General features: G+C 33.5%; 1 protein-coding gene and 1 pseudogene across 3 annotated transcripts in view; one reads left to right on the forward strand and one right to left on the reverse strand.

Moving 5' to 3' along the window:
* Dmd (dystrophin) overlaps positions 1-23639 on the reverse strand; it is a 1999854-nt gene that overhangs the window by 492174 nt on the left and 1484041 nt on the right. The window lies entirely within an intron of this gene.
* Positions 10374-10937, forward strand: LOC150040524 (large ribosomal subunit protein eL18 pseudogene; annotated as a pseudogene).

Below are 23639 nucleotides of genomic sequence, written 5' to 3' on the forward strand. Positions count from 1 at the left end.
ATACATAATCAAACACAAGAGATGCAAGGCATCAAAAATGAGCAATTAGAAGGAAGGGAGATGAAGAATAAACTAGAAAGCTTTCATAGCAGGTTAGACAATGCAGAAGAGAGAGTTCTGGGGTTGAAGGTAAGTTGTTATAGAGAAAAAACAGAAAATGAGTCAAACCAAATCTAGGAAATATGAGAGAAGGCTTCAGGAGATCCAAGATACAATTAGAAAGCCTAATTTAAGGCTAATTGAAATAGAGGATGGCCTGGAGAAAGATATCAATGGTATTGGAAATATACTTCAGGGAATTATCTCAGAGAACTTCCCAAATATCCAGAAGGGCAGGCCCATCCAGATACAAGAAGCTTTTAGAACCCCAAACAGAGCTGACCAAAAAAAACACATCCCACCACCACATTATAATCCATACAGGATCAATAGGGCCAAAGAAAGGATTCTAGAAGCAGCCAGGGAGAAGAGAACAATCACCTACAAAAGAAAACAAATCAGAATAACCCCAGCTATCTCAGCAGAGACCATGCAAGCAAGAAGAGATTGGAAGGATATATGTCATGCTCTTAAGGCAAATAACTACCAGCCAAGAACACTGTACCCAGCTAAACTCTTATTCATAACTGAGGGAAAAATAAAAATCTTCTATTACAAGGAAAAGTTGCAACATTATATGGCAAGCAAGCCAGCATTACAGAAAATTCTCAAAGATGTTCTACACATTGAAAACCAACACAAATGGGATACTGACAAAGAAATGGCACCACCTAAAAATCATACCAGCTAAATACCACAAGAACTGCCAAGCCAAAGGCCCTAATGAAAGCTTTTAAAAATGGTAGGAACTAGTAAATATTGCTCAATCATAACTCTCAATATCAATGGATTTAACTCTCCAATTCAACGGCATAGACTCTCTAGCTGGATCAAAAAGCAAGATCCATCATTTTGATGTCTTCAAGAGACACAACTTTGCCCCAAAAAACAAACATTTTTTTTGAAAGTGAGAGGTTTGAATAAAGTTTATCAAGCTAACGGCCCCCATAAACAGGCTGGAGTTGCCATCCTCATATCAGATAAAATAGACTTCAAACCAAAATTAGTGAGAAAAGACAAAGAAAGTGATTACATACTAATAAAGGGATCTCTCCTCCAGGAGGACATAACCATACTAAATATATACACCAAATTATGGAGCACCAAAATTTATCAAGCAAACTTTACTTTCACTAAAACCACACAAAGATCCAAACACAGTGATTGCTGGTTACTTTAACACACCACTGTCACCTATGGACAGAACAACCAGGCAAAAACTCAACAGAGAAACCTTAGAATTGAACAACTGTATAGACCAACTAGATCTAACAGACATCTGCAGATTATTTCACCCAGAAACATTACAATATACATTTTTTTCAGCAGCACATGGAACATTTTCCAAATTAGACCACATTTTAGGGCATGAAACAAACCTGTACAGATTCAGAAACACTGAAATTATTCCATGCATTGTCTCAGACCACAAGGGCATCAAATTGGAACTGAACACCAATCTCCACCAACGAAAACCCTGTAATTCATGGAGATTGAACAACACATTGTTAAATAACCAACATCAAGGAGATCCGAAGAGAAATCCAACAGTTTATGAAATTTAACAAAAAGGAGCACAGAAAATATCAGCTTCTTTGGGTATAACAAAGGCAGTACTCAGGGGGAATTTTATAGCTCTGAGTGCTTACATTAACAACTTGAAAAAAATCACAAACAATTTCATGTCGCACCTTAAGTTCTTGGAAAAAGAACAAAAAATCTAACCCTAATTCCAGTAGAAGGAAGTAAATTATTAAAATCAAAGCAGAATGAAATGAATTGGAGTCCAGAAAAACTATAGAAAGAATCAATAAAACAAGAAGTTGGTTTTTTGAAAAAATTAACAAAATTGACAGACAGAATGGTATTTGCAGAAAGAATTCAAATGGTAAAATTCCTTAGGAAAACGAATTCATATTCGAACAAAATATACACGAGGAAATTTGCACATGAAAAGTGTCAGGGGAACTAAAAGGAAGGGTAGATAATTGAAGAGAGGGAAAAAGAAGAGTGTAGTTATAATCTTCAATGCACATCCTGTGAAAATTAGAATATTCAGGAGGAGAGTTGAATTGGGAGGAATGAAGAGAATAATGAAAGGGATGCCATTACTCAGGATGTAATGGGTTTGTGAACTGATCTGTTGATACCTGACTCCTTTGCATACTTACATAAAGAGGTATAATATATAATAAAGTATAACACATTAAAATTAAATAAATCCTAGTTAAATTTGTCTAATTCTGGTTTTAATAAAATGTTTTATGGTTTTATTTTGATTTTGTTTGATTCAGCTCAACAAGCTTTCATTAAGTGTGCATTATTTTGGCAACAAAATGCTGAAGATATTTAGAAATTAGAGAATTACTAAAAATTTTCAGTGTGTTGTAGTGGAATTATTAGTAGTTGATTTGTTTCTGATTTTGACTTGGACCATTAGACATTTTCATCTTGAAAATTATTGGGGTTCATAACAAACAATTGCTGAATTATTTTTAACTCATTAGTATATGTTGTGTGGTTCATTATTTTTAAAACTTAAATCATTTTTATAGTCCTTTTTATGCATTAGACTATAGGTCCTTGAGATGAGACTTATATCCATACCTTATGAGGTACCTTGCACAGTAGTTCACCAGCAACTGATAGATATCCAGTTTGTTGGCAAATTTATTGATGGATATAAAATCCTCAAATTTGTTGGTAGACACACAATTTGACGCATTTTAACCGATTCCAGGCTCATATATAAAGAAAGGTACTCTACTATGCTATAGAACTGAGTTGCATTGAACTAGATGAGGTTTACACACTTTAGTATTCTTTTTTCACTTCTGGTGCCTATTTTTCACAACAATGACCTGCCAACTAAATAGTACTTGTTAAAAAAAAAGACTTCACTTCTTAACCTTTACATTCATAAGACCATAATGCAGTTTGGCTCACAGTCTCTATCATTGGTAGATATGGCCTGTCCTGGGAAATGCTGACAAGTACTTTATATGTTTTTGTTTTGTTGAAGTCAACTCCCTGGCTCCTATTCCCCAGTTTTCTTTTAAAGCACTTTAAAGCTTTTAATACTTGTGCTATTCAAAGGAAATAATTTTCATTACTTGCTTATATTGATCAAAAAACCAGCTGTATAATGTTTATTTCTTTATAATGAGAAACAAACAGGTTGTAAAAATATTACTTTTGTACCCTTTAAAATTTGTGCTGGTTTAAATTTAAGGTAAAAAGGCAACATTAATAGTTAGATAGAGTGGGTGTTACATGGAAGGCTTCTCAAGCAGATAATAAGTTTAGAACTCTTAATTGAAAATTAACACACAAACATTTGTATTCCAAAATTGAAGAAAATGGCTGTTACAGCTACAGTTAAAACGTGCTGCAAATGTTCACTTACTGAATCCCAGAGGAAAAGCCATTCATTTATGTCTGATGGATCCTTCTAGACCTCAGCATAATTTGAAAGCTTAGGGTAGGATATGGAAACACAATTAGAAAAATTCTCTCTTTTTTCAGGGGTTTTAAAGTCCGTGACTATTAGCCTTTATGTTAAATAGATCACCATACTTATCTCCATCAAACCACATTGTAGATTGATTGACTGCCCTCATTCTTTTGCCTTTTGACAGCATTATACATCTGTACCCTTACCAAGGTCTCCTAAAATAGAAAGTATTTCTACACCTTCTTGGATTTGGGTTTGGCGATGAGACAGGATTTTCTCAGTGAGATATCAGCAAATATGACAAGAACTGAGACTTGAAATATACTTTTAGCTTATTAGAAGACCATACTCTGAAAATCCAATACTGCATTAGTTTGAGTATCAAAAATATATGGTTATAGACTCAGGATGGACCCGTGGCTGGTTATAAGACTTGCCAAAGCCTACCAAACTCCAGAGCCATGAACAAGTGAAGATTTGTTTCAGTTAGTCACTTCAATTAACATTTTGATTATTAATTATATAGAATAGTTGACAGACAATATAAACTAAATGTAATTATTAAGCTATTCAATACAGAAATTTCTACCGAATTTATATGCATAATGTACAAAAGAAAAAGACTAAGTAATCAGAAAATTGTTCTACTCAGAATAAAGTTTATATTCATGGCAGATAGTAGGATGGTATGACAATAAATGACTAGGGGCTAGCAGTGAAATAAGGGAAATCCTAGTTAAGTTTAATTCATTGGGTCACATTCTTCCAGGTTTTTAGGTAAACTTAAAACCTGCAATATTTGAAAGGAGCCTGCTGTTATATGTTAATGACTGTGAATTTGTTGGTCTTTGGAATAATTCCAAAATACTAAGTTTAAAACAAGATTGAATTCTCAAATAAATCTTCATGCACAGAAAGACAATGAGTCTTCTAGTATGGGATTGAACATGCAAATGTTAAGGTAACTTTATAGTTCTATAACTTTTACTTCAAAAAGGTAAAACTGCCAATGTTTTGTTTTATTCATGTCTACAGGGTTGGAGTTATGTTTGATTTTCAGCATCCAAGAGCTAATTTGAAGAGAATTGAGGGGATGAAGTTTTGCTGGCAGAGTTTTGGTATTTTATGACTTGAAATTCTTCCTTTGTTTCTCATATAGTCTGTAAATTTGAATGACAGCTTTTCTAGTTAGGCAACAGAGAAAAGTATCGGGGATGAAATGAAGAAGATATAAGATAATACTTTCTTGTAATCAACGTTATTGGAAAACAGTAACTCATTTTATAATAGAGGTAGATTAGTGTACTTGAAAATAACAACAGTCATGAACTCTATTTTTCTCATCTGATAAATAGATTTTAAAGATTTTGTATTTAGCTCTTTCTTAGATATGTTTCATAGATAGTGTGGTTCCTAGCTTCCAGAGTAAAGAAAATCTGAATGAATCTAAAGATGGACACAAAAGACTTGATGGCACAGTCATTTAATGAACCAGTATGGAATGCAAGAGTTCTTCCTGTTGAATAAGAAGTCATCTCAATAGGATAAAAAATGCATTCTCTACAGAATAAGACACGTAAGACTACTCTGTATATTTTCCTTTTAAGTACCAAACATGTAAATGAATATTAACTATTACTTAAAGGTTAAAAACAGGGCTGCCATTGGTTGGGTTTCCTCTCCAAGTTTAAAAAAGAAATTAACAGCTCAAAAGCTATGCACATGGTCATATACGATGGGACTAAACAAAATGAATTTCAAAATATGGAAACAAAAGGGTTATCTTTGTGTGTGTGTGTGTGAAGACTGTCACACCACTACTGCATAGCTTTTGTTTAGCATAAACACATGTTCTGCTGAAAATTCCATGTCACTCCTATTTCAGACTAAAATTAATTGAATTATTTTTGCCAGTCCAGGGCCTTGAACTCAGGGCCTGGGCAATATCCTTGGGTTTTCTCAAGGCTAGAGCTCTACCACTTGGGCCTCAGCACCATTTCTGGCTTTTTGCTATTCATGTGGTACCGAGGAATCGAACCCGGGTCTTCGAGCATGATAGGCAAGCACTCTACCACGAGGCTAAACACCCAGCCTCATTTTTTTTTGGTGGGTCATGGGACTTGAATTCGGCCTGGGTGCTATCTCTGAGCTATTCAGCTCAAGGCTACCACCTTACACGGATTATCTTTGTGATTGTGGCTCTTAATGTACTATGTGAAGTTATTCCTTTCCTCTTTTTTTGAGTATTTTTAATTGTGATTAATAGAAGGGTTACATTATATTCACCAGATAGAAGGTGCATAACTTCACAAACATTGATACCCATTCTTATGACACGGTCCCCATTTCTCTCCCACCCGCCCCCCGCTTATCTTGATTTCCCCATTCCCTAACCAGTTATAGCACATACAAAATATATCAGATAACAAGGTGAAATATTGCAACAACGTATTACTGTAGGCAAAGAAAATAATTACACCTATTAAATAGCCTGGAGCTGTATAGTAAGGTTGGCTGAATACATCTTGGTTGTTTGATCATATTGTGCTAGCCCTGTCTTCCAGTAAACCATTAATTCTTTAAGAATTACTTAAGTTGTTTACATATACTATCTTACCTATTATTTTGAGGTTCTTGCAATATCAGCTTAGCTGAGTTTTAAGATACTTGCTAGATTCAATAAATGCAAGAATTCTGCAGATAACTTTTCTGGAGAAAAGTATTTAATTTTCATGTATATATGAGTTTGAAATTGTTTTTTCGCCAGTCTTGCGCTTAAGCTCAGGGCTTGAGCACTGCCCTTGGGATTTCTCAAGGCTAGAGCTCTACCACTTGAGCCTCAGCACCACTTCTGGCTTTTTCCTATGTATGTGGTACCAAGAAATCGAACCCAGGTCTTCGTGCATGCTAGGCAAGCACTTTAACCACTAGGCCAAACTCCCGGCCCCGAGTTTGAAATTTTTACAACAGAAGTAATAGTTCTATTTTTTCTGTATAAAAGAGAAATTACTCGTATTTTTAGGCTTGGACTTAGTCTTCCTAAAGAAGTATAGTATTGCAGCTCTATAGAGTCTATAATACTTCAGTTAATTTGTTTGTAACTGCTCGCATTCCACCCAGAGTGTTTACTTATAGATTTATTAGCATGGTCTAGCTACCACTATTGAAGGAAATCATACAACCTTTATTTCTCTATATCTTATTTAAAGTAATATAATTTTTTCAAGTCTTTCTAATTGCTTAAAATATCATAAGTTCTAATGGATGCGTAAAATTCCACTGTGTATATATGCTATATTTTCTTGATCTTCTTGTCCATTAAGGGACATTTGGGCATTGGGAATCCATAGCTTGCCTATGGTAAATATTACTGAAGCACAAAATCCAAGCCCAATAAAACAAACACTAGGAAATAGATGTTTGCAAGAGGGGATATGAGGCCAAGGGGAAAAGGAAAGATTGCAGTTAATACTTCATAGTATATACCACAAAATTATGAAAAGGGAAGAAGTGTGTTGAAGTGGGGGGTGAGAATGTTGAAAGGGGCAATTTTGATCAAGTTGCATTGCATTTATAAAGTGCTTTGTTATATGAAACTTCCTTTGTGCAGCTACTTAAAACTAGTCCAGAAAATTTAAAAAGAATCTCATAGTTTAAATATTTTTTCTCCTAGTTAGGCTCCCATGGCTCACACCTATAACGTTAGCTAGTAAGAAGGCTTACACCTGGAGGGACTTGTTTCAAAGCCAGGCTAGGCCAAAAAGTCACAAGAGACTTCCTTTTCAATTAACTAGCAACATTCTTGAGAGGATATGGCTCTCAAGTGGTAAAGTGTAGGTTTTCAATAAGTAAACTGAGCAAAAATATGAGAACTTGAGTTCAAGCCCTGTTGCTGGCAGACATATATATATATATATACATATATATCTGTATACATGTGTGTTATACACATATACATACATATGTATACATACATATGAATGTATATATATACATATGAAAATGAAAGTTATAATTATCATTTGAGATCTGAAAATAGCAATGAAATATGATAATACCATACACAGGGTGTTCTACTATTATTTAGAAAATACATGCCATAAATTGTTAATTGAACACACGATAGTTTGCTACACATAGATGAAGAGATTATATTCTACTAGTGGAATGGAACAGGGAAATCTATGTGGTTTATGAAGAAACAAAGTTTTAAATCCTATGCAATTACAAAACCAAATAATAAATACAAAATATGTAATTTGGTTTGAGTAACCTAAAGAAATATTGAAATCAAATAAATCAAATAAAATTTACAATTATTAAGACTATAGAGTCTTAAGCTGGTCTTATCATTTAAGGTCCTGTAATATTTTTGTCTATAGATCAGAAAGACATACATTACAATGCACAATAATTTTTGATTAATGAGTTAAGGTTATATATAATAGCAAAGCCCATTTTTTAATTACAAAAATAAAGTAACATACACACACACACACACACATATATATATATATATATCTATAGATATATATACTTTCTGAATATTCTTTCTGAGATAAAAAGAACAATGGTGATTATGTTCCTTTTCATGGGTTTACCAAGGTAAAAGTTATTACTTTCTTTTCTGTAGCTAAATGTCCTAGTTCATTTTGCCATCTAACAGTAGATATATATTGATGGAAACTATCCTAAGAAATGAGACTGCTTTTGACTTTTGTATCAGTGGTTTGGAAGTTTTTCTTTCCTTTCTTTTTCTTTTTTTCTTTTTCTTTTTCTTTTTAATTTTTTTTTGTTGGTCGTGTGGCTTGAACTCTGGGCCTGAGTGCTGCCCCTGAGCCCTTCAGCTCAAGGCTACCACCCTACCCCTTGAGGTACAGCACTACTTTCAGTTTTTCTAGTGGTTAATTGGAGATAAGCCTCATGGTCTTTAATGCCTGAGCTGGCTTTGAACCAGAATCCTCAGATCTCAGCCTCCTGAGTAGCCAGGATTACAGGCACCCGCCTAGCCTGGAAGTTGTTCTTTTTCATATATTTTTATTATAATTAATAGAAGGGTTACATTATATTCACCAGATAGAAGGTGCATTACTTCACAAACATTGGTACCCTTTCTCATGTTTTGGTCCCCATTTCCCTCCCCCTACCACTGCCCCTCATCTTGTTGTTCTTAACAGAGGAAAATGAACAGTTTATTTACTTTTCTTTTTTTCATGGGGACAAAAAGGAAAAGAACTTTGGTACAGAAATCTCTGGAAGAGAGCATTCATAAATGAATTCTGATCAACAGATTGCATACATTTCCCAATCAGCTGTGCAGACTGAGCATTTTCACGGCTCCAGTCACTTTATAAAGATGATTCAGATTTAATCAGTCCTCCTGCCACTTTTATTATTTATATATTCACAGTATTGACAGATTTCATTTTCTTCCCACTTCTCAACTTCTCTTCTACAGGAATAACACTCACGACATGGAACAGGGAGCAGCAAGACATCATCTGACCTTCCTTCTTTAAGACATTATTCAGCAAATTCTGACAACTTTCAAATGTTAAAGTTGCACATGTAGATTTGCATTAAACTTTTTGTTTTCTCAACTATTTTGTACAACATATAAAACAGTCACCTTATAGGCATCATATACAGACAGCCATAGGCCTCATATAGCAGTAACTACAGGATAATTATGGCTACAGCAGCTATGGGAATGGAAGGGAATGTCTCTGAAAACAATGAAATCAATAAGTTTTGCAAAAGGCATCAATAACTTGGAATTTTGAGCCTTCACACTTCTGACATTTTAAATTGCACTGCATCTTCCCTGGGATCAATAAAAATGATAACTGGGCTACATTCCCATGGTAAGAGTTTATGTTACTAATTCATTAAAAAACAGTTTTAGCAAGGATTTTAGTATAGAAAGGAGAAACGGAGAAGAGAAAGAAATATTTACTGATCTCCAGATAAGGAAATGGGAGCGAAAAGACTCTTCTAATTCATTCTAAAGATATATGAACAGTAATCTTTTCAAATGTCTCTGAATTCATTAGGCAATGGCGTATGAAAAGTTCAAATTTGACTTGGCGAAAAGTGGCCGAACAAATAATGTTATTTTCTTGTATAAGTTCCGATAAAGAAAATATGAAGTTCAAAAATGGAGAAGTCTCATATTAAAGTCTGAATATATAAAAAGATTGTTGTCAGGCAAATCTACTGCTTGCTTCTCATCAACTGACATCTATTTTTACATAGACAGTATGATTTATATTCAAGAACTAAACATGAAGAAATACTGAATAATCTAGTCAAAGGACATTTAAAAGTATTATTAAAATCTCTTTTATAATATTCTTATTTTGAGTATTAATACTATTGTTAGCTAGATTTTTGAGTGCAGTCTTAATGATTTCGCCAAATAACAGTGAGAAATTCATGACACATTTGGGCGTTTTCTAATACTGCATATATATTGGAAAAGAAATATCATATATGTATTAATAATGTAAAATCACAAGGTTAATTTTAATGATTTCAAATCATTATGACGGTTAAACTAGATACCTATGTCCACTGTTTTTTTATCTCTCATAATTATCAGTCAGTTGCTATTGGCAAGGCAGGATGTTTCAAAATGAAATATATTATCAGGCAATACTTTGTTGACAGGAGAGGGTAGCTAATTATTTTCCCCTGCTAAACCTAGTATAGTAATAGCTAAATACAGAAATAGTTGTATAAACTCAAGATTTGTGGCAAGTAATAAGTATTATTTAAAAATAAAGTAATAGAATTAAATGGCTGTGTAGGAGGTGACATCATGGAAGTAGGCATTCGCCACAACAAGGACCCGAGGTTCAGTGCAAAGAACCCAAGAGCCAGGATCTACTTGAGGCTGTTGGTCAAGCTGTAGAGGTTTCTGGCCAGACGAACTAACTCTACCTTCAACCAAGTGGTGCTAAAAAGGTTGTTTATGAGTCAGATCAACTGTCCGCCCCTGTCCTTGTCCTGGATGATCTGGAACATGAAGCTTCCTGGTCAAGAGAACAAGACTGCCATGGTCATGGGGAACATCACAGAGGACGTGTGTGTCCTGGACGTGCCCAAGCTCAAGGTGTGTATGCTGATTGTGACTGGCCAATCCCGCAGCTGCATCCTCAGGGCTGGTGGCAAGATCCTCACCTTTGACCAGCTGGCCCTGGACTCCCCGAAAGGACGGGAAAACGTCCTGCTGTCTGGTCCTCTAAAGAGCAGAGAGGTGTACCGGCACTTTGGCAAGGCTCCAGGATCCCTGCATAGCCACACCAAACCCTATGTCCTCTCCAAGGGCCAGAAGTTGGAGTGTGCCAGAGGCCGACGGACCTGCGGAGGCTACATAAACTAATCCTGGACCTTCTCGCATCATTAAAGATATTTTGGATGCCAACAAAACAAAAGAGTGTATTTATGAGGTACAAGTAAAAGACAATGAATAGGTGGATCATGGGACATTTGATTATAAAACTACAACTGATAGTGGACTATTACAGATAAAATAAGAACTTTATATTTTACAACGTAGGTGGATGATACCAATATTTAATATGTATTTAGGAAAAACTAAAGTTTGTTTTCTATTTTACTTAGGCATTGTCTCAGTAATGCACTGTAAAGATTAATGATTTCAAACTATAATCTACCACAATTACATACCAGCTTCTCTAGAGCAGACAATATACTGAAGAACATGTTAACAATGCATGTGTACTTACCTGCATCTCTTACTTCTCCAGGGTATAATTTTTACTATAATTTTCCATGAGTTTGGAGATTGTTGTATTATAATTTTTGCAAGTGATTACTCTGCTACTTGATATAAGAAATAAATAATCTTATTCCCTTTTCTTCTAGATTCTGGTATAAAGAATTAAAGTATATATTTTATTTTAGGCAATCTTCACAGTTTATGTGAGTATAGACAGACTGAAGTGATTTTTAGTAAAGAGAGTAGAACATACCATGCCATTACAGTAACAAGTTATGTATCACCAAACTCATTATTTCTTTGAAGAATATATGTCATGTTATAATCAGAATAAAACATTGTCCTTAGGGAATTTAGGAAAATTTATACTCTTTTCCACTACTAAAGAAAATATGTCACATCACGACAACTAGACTCTGTTAGTGAGGCACTTTGCTGTCAAGAGACTTCTCAACCATAGATAGACCATCTAGAAAAGCTGTTATCTCGTCTATTTGTGTGTGTGTGTTGTGTTGTGTGTGTGTGTGTGTGTGTGTGTTAGAATGCGTGTGTGTATGTTTTCTTAAAATACCTCCCTCCTTAGAATTCCTACTTATTTTGTTCTGGTTCTTTTTTTTGTTTCTGATGGCATTCCACTTTTGTGAAAAGAAAAATCATTTGTAAGCTTTATAAACTGAGCCTATATATGAAGGAATTGGGAAGACTAAGTTATAAACACAAAATTATTTATTCAAGAGATAAATTTGGTTAAGACATATTGATTACTAAAATATAGACAAGAGGATTATAGCTTTTTTCAGAGTACTCACATCAATCAAGTGTATGTAATATGTACCTAATCTCTCCCTTTCCTTTTGATCTAATATATAGTTCTACACCAAACTTTTCAGTACTATGATGATATAAGAATACATAAAACACAAATCAAAACTTTTTCTCCTCTCCTAATTGTACTTTTGAGAAACTGGTTGTAACTTAGACTTTGTTTAAAAAATGTATTTATGGAAAAGAGAAGATTCTATAAATCAAGGCTGAAACACAATTATGAAAAATTTAGCCAATAATAAAATTACAGAAATTAGCCTAAAATATGGAGGGTTTGTTTCTAATACTGTAATTTGGTCATGTTAGCCTAAATTTATAATTTAATGTCATGAGCTGTTAGATCATAACATTAAATTAATGATTATGGCTCAGATGGAGGCATGAGCAGTTTTATATAATATGCAAATGAATAAAAAAGAGAATGGTAATGTAAATCTTCTAGGTACCATCTGGCTCAGCTTTTTCTCCCATTTCTCCCCAAACAGAGAGAGGAATAAACAATATTTTTTCCTGATTGGAAAAAGTCTTTGGAGATAAATATAAATAAGAATCTTCAATACAATCAGGAAGTCTATTTTCTTCATTTCTTTCTTCTGTATAAGTAAAATCTGCCTTGTAGGATTAAAATTTCTACAATTTCAGTATTGAAACGGCCTCAAGCCAGCATCTAGCTGAGTTGCTCTCAAATATGAGTGCATTTAGGGACTATCAAAGGCTTGATCCATCCCTAGAGAGTCAGCTTTTGACTTAGTACAATTTTAGTAAATTTTCCAGGTTAAACTGATATTGGCAGCATGAAATTGGGAAAATCTCACTCATTTAGTATAGTTCCATAGTTTTATGGAAAATAATTCTAAGATAGTCACATCACTTATTTCTTTAAGATCACACAGGCTAGTGGTTAGAATTGACAAAGTATTTTCTAATTTTTTTGTTTGCTATTTTTCCCCATTATTTTATAATTTCTGATACCATATTATTTCTATAAAATTCTGCATCAAAGAGCGGTTTGGTAGCTCATGTTCTTTCTCATACTTAATATGCCAATGGATACCTAACATAAAATCTTATGATTTTAACTGTTTTGTTTATACAGTTTCATAGCATGGTGTTTATTTACATTGTGGAACAATTATCATCACCATCCATCTCCAGAAATTTTCTATAATCCCCCCAATAAAACTCAGAAATCAAATAAGAAACTGGAAATCTATACAATGAAATGTCTCTATTAATATAATTGTATGCTTCACATGTGTGTACATAAAGGATCTTTTTGTGTCTGGCACTAAATTTAATATCTAAAAGATTCATGTATACTTGTTTATTTTTCATTTTACTGCCTGAATTTCACTTGTTACTTACTCAAGACAGTGTATAGTACCTTGAAGAAATTAATTTCTATCATTGTCTAGCTTCAACAGATTACTGGTAGATGAGTGAAAGAATTCAGAAAGGGCATGTTGAAAGGGCATGAATAAAATAGATCCTGAAGGAATGTACAGTGATATGAAATGCATTTTCTGCCTAAATGAATGTCACTTGAAAAAGATATAGAAAAAACAAAAGATTTGTTAGGAATGAGAGAAAGAAGGAGGAAAGAGATTAAATAGGAAAAAATAAAGCCTTCTTAAGGCTACCAGGTATCTACATTAGGTAACAGAGTCATACAAAATAGGTCATTAATTGTATATTTTAAATATTAAAATTATTTTATAATGATGGATATTTTCTTTTACAAAAATGTCAGTGCTTTTCCAAAGTAGGTGAAATTACTATCTCTACTCATTTCAGTTTTTAAAACTGCAATGCACAACAGTTTACTAACAATATATAAACTACCATAAAGACTAAAAATAAGTTTTCTGGAGTAAATCACTGGGAGGAATGCCTGATCAAGTGATTCATAAATATCCACGTCTCATTCTACATGGGGTCACAGCCTTGAAATGAATCTAATATTGTATTGTTGAATTGGGAGCAAAAGAATGAGGTAAACTATGGTTGTCTCAAGAAAGCAGGCAGCGTGCTGTTTTCCAATGGGAATAAGTTTTTCAGTAACTCCTAAAGAATCATACATTTGAAAAGGTGTTGGAAGTGAGATGGCATTTGGAAGGACAATTGTGAATTTTGTTAAAAATGCAAATATTACATTTATAAGCATTCAGGTCATTGCAAGTTACCTAATAATAATAACAATAACATAATGAACAGCCAGCACACAAACAGACCTCTCAAGGACAGCCACAGGTGCAGAAGCAAACAAAAGAAATTCATTCCTTTCTCATTATCAGGAAATAGACATTCTCCCTACTAGACTAATATGATCTCCAGTGGGGAATGATTTACGTCACTTGTATTCATGAAACTCCCTTTCATAACCAGGTGTAATGACTTCTTTTACCTCTATGGGGAATGGCTTATTTATTCACAGACCTTTGTTCAAAAACTTTTCTTTAAAGATTGATGCTATTAAACACGAGAAAAAAAGTGAGCTTTTTGACGTTTTATTTTAATGCAATTTAGAAACCCATGTAAACTGCAAATGGACCTCATGTGGAATGAAAAATCACATGCTGATAATCTAAATGATTTTGAATATTATTAATCTTTGACTAATATCTAAAAGGTGTTGTTATCAGAATTTCTAAAGTCTTAAGAGAGACTCTAAAATGAAGTTTGTGTTTTTAAAATAGTCTGCAAATATAGCACTGAAAATTCTGTGGTTGTATCCTCCCTTATGCCTAATTTTCACTTTCCAGAAAATATTGCACATTTTTATTATCATCACTTAGTTCCACAATGGGATTTCATTTTGTTATATTCACATATGCATACAATTGATCAGATTACCCCTTCATTAATCTTCCTCGTCTGTACTTCTCTCTTGCCAAAGCAATCTGAATACTCTTTATTGTAAAACTCTGACTTTTTCTGTGGTCAAACTTTTCTTGACCTTTTAAATTATTGTTTGGAGAAAATAGACTTAAAATAGTTTGTTCATGGTCAGGTTTTGATGGAGAACAAAGAAAATCTCAAATGCTACAAGCCTTTCCATTGTCTTCAGTTTTATTTCCCTGTGTCTCTCAGGGAAAAATAACTACTTTTACCAGAGTGTGTTTGTTTGATTTCTATTTCAAGCAGAAAAATGGCAAATCAATTTAAATTCTCAAGGAAATCATTATGAAAGAGTAAACATCTCTTTTGAATGTTCATTATAACATTTTATTCTCAAAAATAGAGTATTATGTTTTCTTTAAGGAGACCTTAAATATCTTTTGAAAAAATAAGCCAATATTGACACTAAAGGACTAAAATCTACTGAAGATTACCAAATCTATTTTAAAATGAAGTCCCAACACACATAGTAGCCACTATTTTGAATATAATTTCATTTATTTTTCTATTTTTCATAAAGTATTTCTCACACAAATTTAAAAAAAGGTTGTGCCCCTAAGGTGCCTATAGTGAAATGAATTCATGCCAAATCACACACATATAGTTACATAAAATTAAATATTACTTTAAAATAGCCTAACAATAGTAATGGCATAACACTAAGTTTGTTTATTGGGTACCTACTATATTGCAGATTCTGTTTTATGCACTTCATTAATTCATATCACCCTCATAACAACCTGAAGGGTAGTTGCTGCCATTACTCATGATTTATACCTATCTAATCGGAGAGCAATTCAGTAATGTGTCCATGGTCAGTAAGTACCAGAATCATGATTTAAACTCAGGCACTCAAGCTTCAAAGCTCACATTATTAAACATCATCTTCTAGCCTCTCTATTAGGAAGTAGAAATCACTAAAAATCACTTACAGTAAAGAGAAGTGTCTATAGAATTTTGAAAGGGAGATGAGATGTCTTACAGGTTGGAAGATTTGAGAATAAGGGGAGGTTTGCATGCAGCTTTTCCTTAAAAAGTGAGAAGAGATGAGATGAAGAAAAGAAACATCATGAAAATACCCAAGGACATCAAAGGACATAAGTATAGTTTGCTTAAAAACTCCTTTTGATAGTTGAAGGTACGAGATGGAGTTGAAGGTGCAGGGAGCAAAATTAAAATAAGACCAGAAAAAGGGTGGAGGGTTCAATCAACGAAAGCCAGGTGATGGACTTTCTAGAGCATCTTAAAGTTTTTGAGACATCACAAAATGTTGTTGAAAAGGGTAGTCATATTCTTTCATTCATTAGCCAAATACTGACTGAGAGCCTACTATATGCAATTACCATTTCAGGTATGAGAATAAAAATAAGTCAACAAAGGAAAATCTCTACCCTTAGATGATTTATATTTGGTTACAACCAAAGCTGTATTTTAGGATCTTTAATTCAACATGTTAATGTGGAGCATTTGGTAAACAGGAATGTGAAAAGGTGATATGAACATTAATGATGGTGATCATAAAGGGGCTAGAGAAGGAAGAAGATAAAAGATTGGGGTGAAATTCCTAGCCTTTGGAAATGAACATGGAAGGAAGGCAAGTGAAAAGAACATGTAGAAATTACTACACATCCTGACTGAACAGATGGTATTATGATAACTAGCAACATAGGAGACCATGACTTGCCATTAAAATAGGGCTTACTTGGGTCATCAATAAATTCAATATTTATGTCATCTGGGAGACATTTGAGTAAGACATGTCTAAGGAAATATAAGCTAAATACTGAAAAGGAAACATAAATTCTTAAATCATTGGTTTAAAGGAGATAGACATAAGACTTTATGGTAGATTATCTAGCATATAAATAACATTTCAGAACTAGTGATTGACTACCAAATGAAAACAATGAGGGAAATTAAAACATAAAATAATAACTAGAGTAGATCCTGATCAAAAGAAAGAGGAAAAGATGGGCAGTTAGAGAGGTAGGGAGACATTTGGTATAATATACAACTTCTAGGAGATGGCACAATGGCATATACCTGTAATTTCAGCTGATCTACAGGCAGAGATAGGATAGAGGTTCAAGACTAGCACAGGAAAAAGCTAGCAATATCTTAACCCCCCAAAAACGAATTGGGCATGGTGGTTCATGTCTGTAATTCCAGCTATGTGGGAGGTATATGTAAGAAGGCCATGGTCTAAAACTAGCCTGTGCAAAAGCATGAGACCCCCACTGAAAAACAAGCTGAGAAAAGCTTGGAGTGTGTTGAAGTGTTCAAACACTAGTATGCCTAAATACATGCAAACACATGGGTGTGCAAACACACATCATTCTGTTTATTCAAAAGAGGACTTTTTTTTAGTACACCATAGTGGACAATCACAACACGCACAATTTCTAGGCTAATAATTACGTGGTTAGAATATTTGCATTTATGTTTCAGTGATTTCATAAATAAGTGTATTGAGTGTAAAGTAAACGTAGAAAAATGCAAGGGAAATATAAAAGAAAAATTAATGTTTACAAAGTAGACCTTTTTCCAATAACCAGTAACTTACTATGAAGTAAATGATTTCAAATGCTTTGGGACATCTTGGGCCTGCACTTGAATGCAAACTTTGTGTAGTGTAATAGTAGAAAAGAATTAATAGAAGACCAGATGATCAAACTTAAGATCAAACACTGACTCTTCTATATATAGCTGTGTGACATTACCAGAAGTTAACTAACCTTTCGAAGTTTTCATTTATCATTTCTATTAATGGTTTGCTGACATTACATCATGCCGGCAAAGCACTTAGCACACACTGCTTGGCTCCAAGTATTAAAAAAATTAAATATTAATATCCATATGAATAACAGATTAAGTACATGTTTTTAATTACAGAAAAGTAAATTTTTCTTGTGATATACTTTGATTTTGCATAATGATTATTTTAACTTAGAGTGTTAAAATTCATATTAGTTAATTTTCATGGAATTAATAATAAATAAATCACCCTCTTCAATTCATTTTACTTGAACTGGAAGTAGAAAAAAAATAATATCACAGTTTTCAGTAGGAACAAAATTAGGAAATAAAAGTAAAGAATATTTGGCCAATTACACATTGTGAAAAAAATTAGTTTTTATTATTTAATATAACTTTGACTCATTGATATTTAAGAAGGAAACATTAGATTTATAGCTTCAGTTTGACTTTTGTCTAATGGTAATTTATAACATTAATAAGGACATTTCACTTGAAGAAAGCAGTTTTTCACCGTACTTTTATATTTATTACCTTCTAGGAACCTCACAAAGTCTCTGTGAGGAATAAAAGACAATGGTTATTGGGTGCTATCAAAATTGACTTTTCAATATCCCCAACGTCTTCCTACCTACTGCTATAGATGTAAAATTACAGAATCACAGAGCTGAGTTAGACAGTTATTACACTTAGTACTTTCTTTATATCAATCCAGATAACTGCCTAATGAAAAGGAAAAATCTAGGAAAGGGTGTTTTAAGTGTTTCAATGTATTCAACTAATATTTTGCCATCATTTTATAGGTATGAAATCAAGGCAACATGATCCAGTATGCTACAATGTTTATACGCAGTAGGAAGGTATATATATATATATATATATATATATATATATATATATATATGTCTGTGTGTATGTGTATGTTTATTTGATCTTGGGAAGAGAAAGGTAATAACAAAATGGTGAGACAAAGAACAAAAGATTAACTATTGCAACAGAGATACTCAAAAGACACAATGTAAGAAATTAAATTAACAACTTAGAGAGAAGGAAACTTGTGGAGGAGGGAAAATGGGAGAAAATAAGGGAGGAGGTAACACTCTTTGACAAGAAAAATACTCATTACCTTACTTACATAATTGTAACCTCTCTCTACTTCACCTTTACAATTAAAAAAAGAAGGGAGGGTAAAAATAAAATAAATTAAATCCATGGCAACATGGTACAGAATGCTACAATGTTCATAAGCAGTAGGGAGTTATCTTAGAAGAATAATCATAGAAATAATGTATGATCCAGCAAGACCATTCATTAGCATTTATCTGAATGGATATCTGTCAGAATACAATAGAGACACATGCCTATGTTTTTTTGTAGTGCTATTCACAATTGCTAAATTATTGAATCAGCCTAGATGACCTTCAGCTGATCAATGGACTAAATATGACACACACACATATATATATATATACACATATATGAGTATTATTCAGCCATACTGAAGAATAAATATGACATATTCAGCTAAATAGATGGAGTTTTAAGTTATCATGTTAAGTAAAGTAAGTCAAGTTCACAAGAACTTTTGATCTCATGTACAACCTAGAATTATCTAAGATAGATAGATAAATTGATAGATAGATACATACATACATACATACATACACACATACATACTTAGATAATACAAAACATGAATGTAATTGAGGGGTTTTCTGAGGATAAGGGAGAGAAAGGATTTAGAGACAATGATGGGAATGAATACTATAATGTACATTATATTGGGGTGTGAAATATCACCCTGAAATTCTTTTGTATCATTAATTTACAATAGTAAGATATACAAATGAAATATTGAAAGAGCTACTTCTCCAATTTCAGTAATGTACCAGAAATCAAAGATAACTAGATTTATAAACCTACACAAAGGTACAATTCAGCGGATCAAGCATCTCTCTGAGAATGTTGAATAGAAGAGAATCTTTGTAAAGGGGAAATATGAGAAGAGTTATCAAGTCAGATCTATGAAATTAATGAAGGCAGTGAATTGAATGAAATAGCCTGAGGCACAGTCCAGCTCACAGATGAAAGAATCTCAAATATTAATTGCTTCTTAGCTCTTCGTGCTGAAAGTAAGATCTTAATTTTACAATATTATGACCATCACAGGCACATACATTCTTTAGAAGCTGGCACTACAATTACCACTCAGTAGTGCTTAAATTTAGTTAATATTTGAAGAACACTTGTGAAATATTTGTAAATACACAGGATAATTCTATTATCAGTTAGTAACCTAGGTTTGACTTTAGAACTTTGATCCATGAACATCTTTATCTCCTAACTGAAAATATTTTGGCCAGGAAAATAATTAATTATGAATAAAGATAATGTGATTTAAAAGTTCACTAACATTGTTCAGGCAGTATAGGGTATTTTATAAAAGATTATTGGCTTAAAAATTCACATTGTTATCAGAAATAATATTCAAAGAAAAATGTCTTTACTCTATAAAATTACATTATTCTACTTTAGTTCTTTACAGAAAACAACTACATTTCTTAACATGTAAGGACATCCTAATGCGTTTCAGATAGAATTTGTCAAGCTAATTTTATTCAGGAAGCATATGTTCATGACACAAATATGCTTATAGATCCCATGAATTATTGTTAGTTGGAGAATTAAGTACCCAGTGAAGAGACTGATTATAAAAAAGGGAGAGACAGTAGTTAGAAAGAGCCAGTGTTCATATACAAACCACCTGACTGACATAGAGAAAAGTACATTTTGTGAAAGCTTTCCCTCTCAGTAGCATTCATAGAATGTAGACATTAATTCTCAGAAAAGTGGACAGAAATATCAAAATCTTTTCAGAGAGCTCATGCCTTGTCTCAGGTCTCATCATGTTGCCTAAGAAATCCAAGACTCATGCAATTTTCCTGCCTCGGATTCTGAAATAGCTGGAACTACAGGCATGCAACACTACATGTAGTTTTTTAATATTATTACATGGGAATTATCCTTGCTATATAACATGCATAAATGAATACAGAAGTACAAGCTTCTTCAAAGCAAAATAAAAGTGCATACCATGATGTGTTTTTTGTTATGTTTTAAAATTTTCCCTTTAACAGAGCAGGGGGTGGTAGTTCATGCCTTTAATCCTAGCCACTCAGGAGGCTGAGATCTAAGGATCAAGGTTCAAAGCCAGCCAAGGTACAAAAGGACCTGAGATTTTTATCTCCAACTAACCTCTAGAAAACTGGGAGTAGAGCTTGGCTCAAGGGTAGAGCGGCTGCCAGGAGCTAAAGTGCTCAGGGTCAGCACTCAGACCGAGTTCAAGCCCAATTACTCCCACTCCCCCCCAAAAAATTTCCCTTTAACTCAAAATAAAAATTTACAGAAGGGGAAAGGAAATTATGCCTCCATGGACTAAAATAATCAAAGTACATATAATCATCTAAAGTATACATTTTATTTACTTTCAAATTTGACATTTCTGCTGGTGGCTTTTAACTCCAGATTCTTCACTCATATTTTATTAGTTGAAATATATCATTAATAATAATTATTCAACCCAAACAAAATTCAGAGCTGACTATAGATGCTATTTCTAATTGTAAGATGTAGTTTAAACTCCAGGCAGTTGCAGATCATAGAAAACACAATGGTAACAGAGATAGTAGGAGTAATTCCGCTGCTTAAAAATGTTTAAGAAGTTGGAGCCGGAGTTTGACCTAGTAGTAGAGTGATTGCCTAGCAAGTATGAAGACAAGGGTTTGATTCCTTGGTATCACATACATAGAAAAAGAAGCTGGAAATGGTGCTGTGGCTCAAGTGGTAGAGATCTAGCTTTGAGAAAGTCCAAGGATAGTGCTCAAGCCCTGAGTTCAATCCACAGGACTGGCAAAAAATGGTTCAAGAAATAATATACCCAATACCTGATGAATACAACTGTAACCCCTCTATATGTTACCCCAACAATAAAATACAATTTAATAAATTAAATAAATAAAATCATAATAATAAATTGAAATCTTAATGATAGTATAGTTAAGGAGAAAACATTATATGAATGTTTTCAGGAGTCTTAAGGAATTTTTTATTTTATTAAAAATTTTTATTAACACTGAGTTTTTACATAATGATTAAGGGAATTTTTTAAAGATAGATAGGGATTGTATATGTAGCCCAAGGTACTATTAAACTACTGTTTATCCTGCTGCCTCCAAACTTCTGCTATTATCTATGTACATCATTATTCCTGGTTCTACAAAAGTTTTATATGGATTTTAAGAACAAATACAGGGACTAGTATGCAATTTCAGTAGTCAAAAAGTTTATGAGAAGGATTATGAGAAATAGGCCATCTTGGACTATACAGTGAAATTGAGGCCAGCATGGGTTATATAACAGGACACTGTCCCTCAAAAAAAATAGTTTATCACAGGGGCTGGGAGTTTGGCCTACTAGTAGAGTGCTTGTCTAGCATGCACGAAGACCCGGGTTCAATTCCTCAGTACCATATACATAGAAAAAAGCTGGAAGTGGTGCTGAGGCTCAAGTGATAGAGCTTTAGCCTTGAGAAAGTCCAAGGACAGTGCTCAGGCCCTGAGCTCAAGCCCAGGACTGGCAAAAAAAAAAGAAAGAATATTTCCGGGCCAGGAGTTTGGCCTACTGGTAGAGTGCTTGCCTAGCATGCATGAAGACCCAGGTTCAATTCCTCGGTACCACATACATAGAAAAAAGCCAGAAGTGGTGCTGTGACTCAAGTGGTAGAGCCCTAGCCTTGAGAAAATCTAGGGACAGTGCTCAGGCCCTGAGCCCAAGCTCAGGACTGGCAAAAAAAAATAGTTTATCATAGTTAAGCTGAAGCAGTAAAAAGCCCTTGTCATTTTTCAAAATTTCTTCCTTTTGCCTCTAGTACAATGTTTGTTGTGAGTTTTCATTGCACAGTCTTACAGACATAAATATAAAATATACAAGATGTAGTGGATACATCTCTGCCCTTAATAAGATTTACTTGCTACTTTTTAAGAGGCTTATTAAATCGCTACTATTAAATTCAGCAACCAAAGTATTCCTTGTTTTCTAAGTAATCTACTGAAATAAATCTACATTATCAAATGTATATTATGTACGTACCATGACAATGAGAAAAAATTAAAATTCTACAGTGCCTTTATGAACATTTACAAGGTGAAATTAAATTTTATTTGTGAAACAGTATAAGCCAAATGAGTTACAACAGCATATTGTCTAACGTGTTATTCATCTGACATGGAGGGGGAAAATCTCAATTTGCATTGTTTTTACATTCTATCACAAGCTGTGGGAGATCTGTGCAAAGATAAAGTCAGGTATTGTTTCAGACAAATTACTTTCACAGGTTGGGAAAAATTTAGCATGCATTGTGCAGGAACAAGTGGGGTTAGAGAAGAATGATAAGGCAAGAATGATGAATTGAAGATGCCATGAAACCTCACTGTCATACACTAGCTTCTCCAAAGTAACAAAGTAGATCAAAGAGCCAAGAAAAACAAAATGAAACAAAAGGCAAAGGAGAACAAGGAGAGGAGCAGAAGAAAATTTGTTTGCTGTGATCTTATTTGGGGATTATGTTTTTAATGTAGGATAAACTATTACTTCTTAGATTTTCATTTTGAAAACATGATAATAATCATCATTCACATTCCTACTATTCTAACACATCAAGCAATACCTGAAACACTAATAAAGTCTGATGTTAAGTCAAGACAAACATAACTAAGCTATGAGATTTCAGGAAAATTACATCCATTATTGAGGAAAAATCTTAACAGTCTCCATGAACTACACAATATGACCATCAAAATGATAACA

This window comes from Megascapheus bottae, chromosome X, assembly GCF_031878675.1.
Source record: "Megascapheus bottae isolate mThoBot1 chromosome X, mThoBot2.hap1, whole genome shotgun sequence".
Classification (NCBI taxonomy): Eukaryota; Metazoa; Chordata; class Mammalia; order Rodentia; family Geomyidae; genus Megascapheus; species Megascapheus bottae.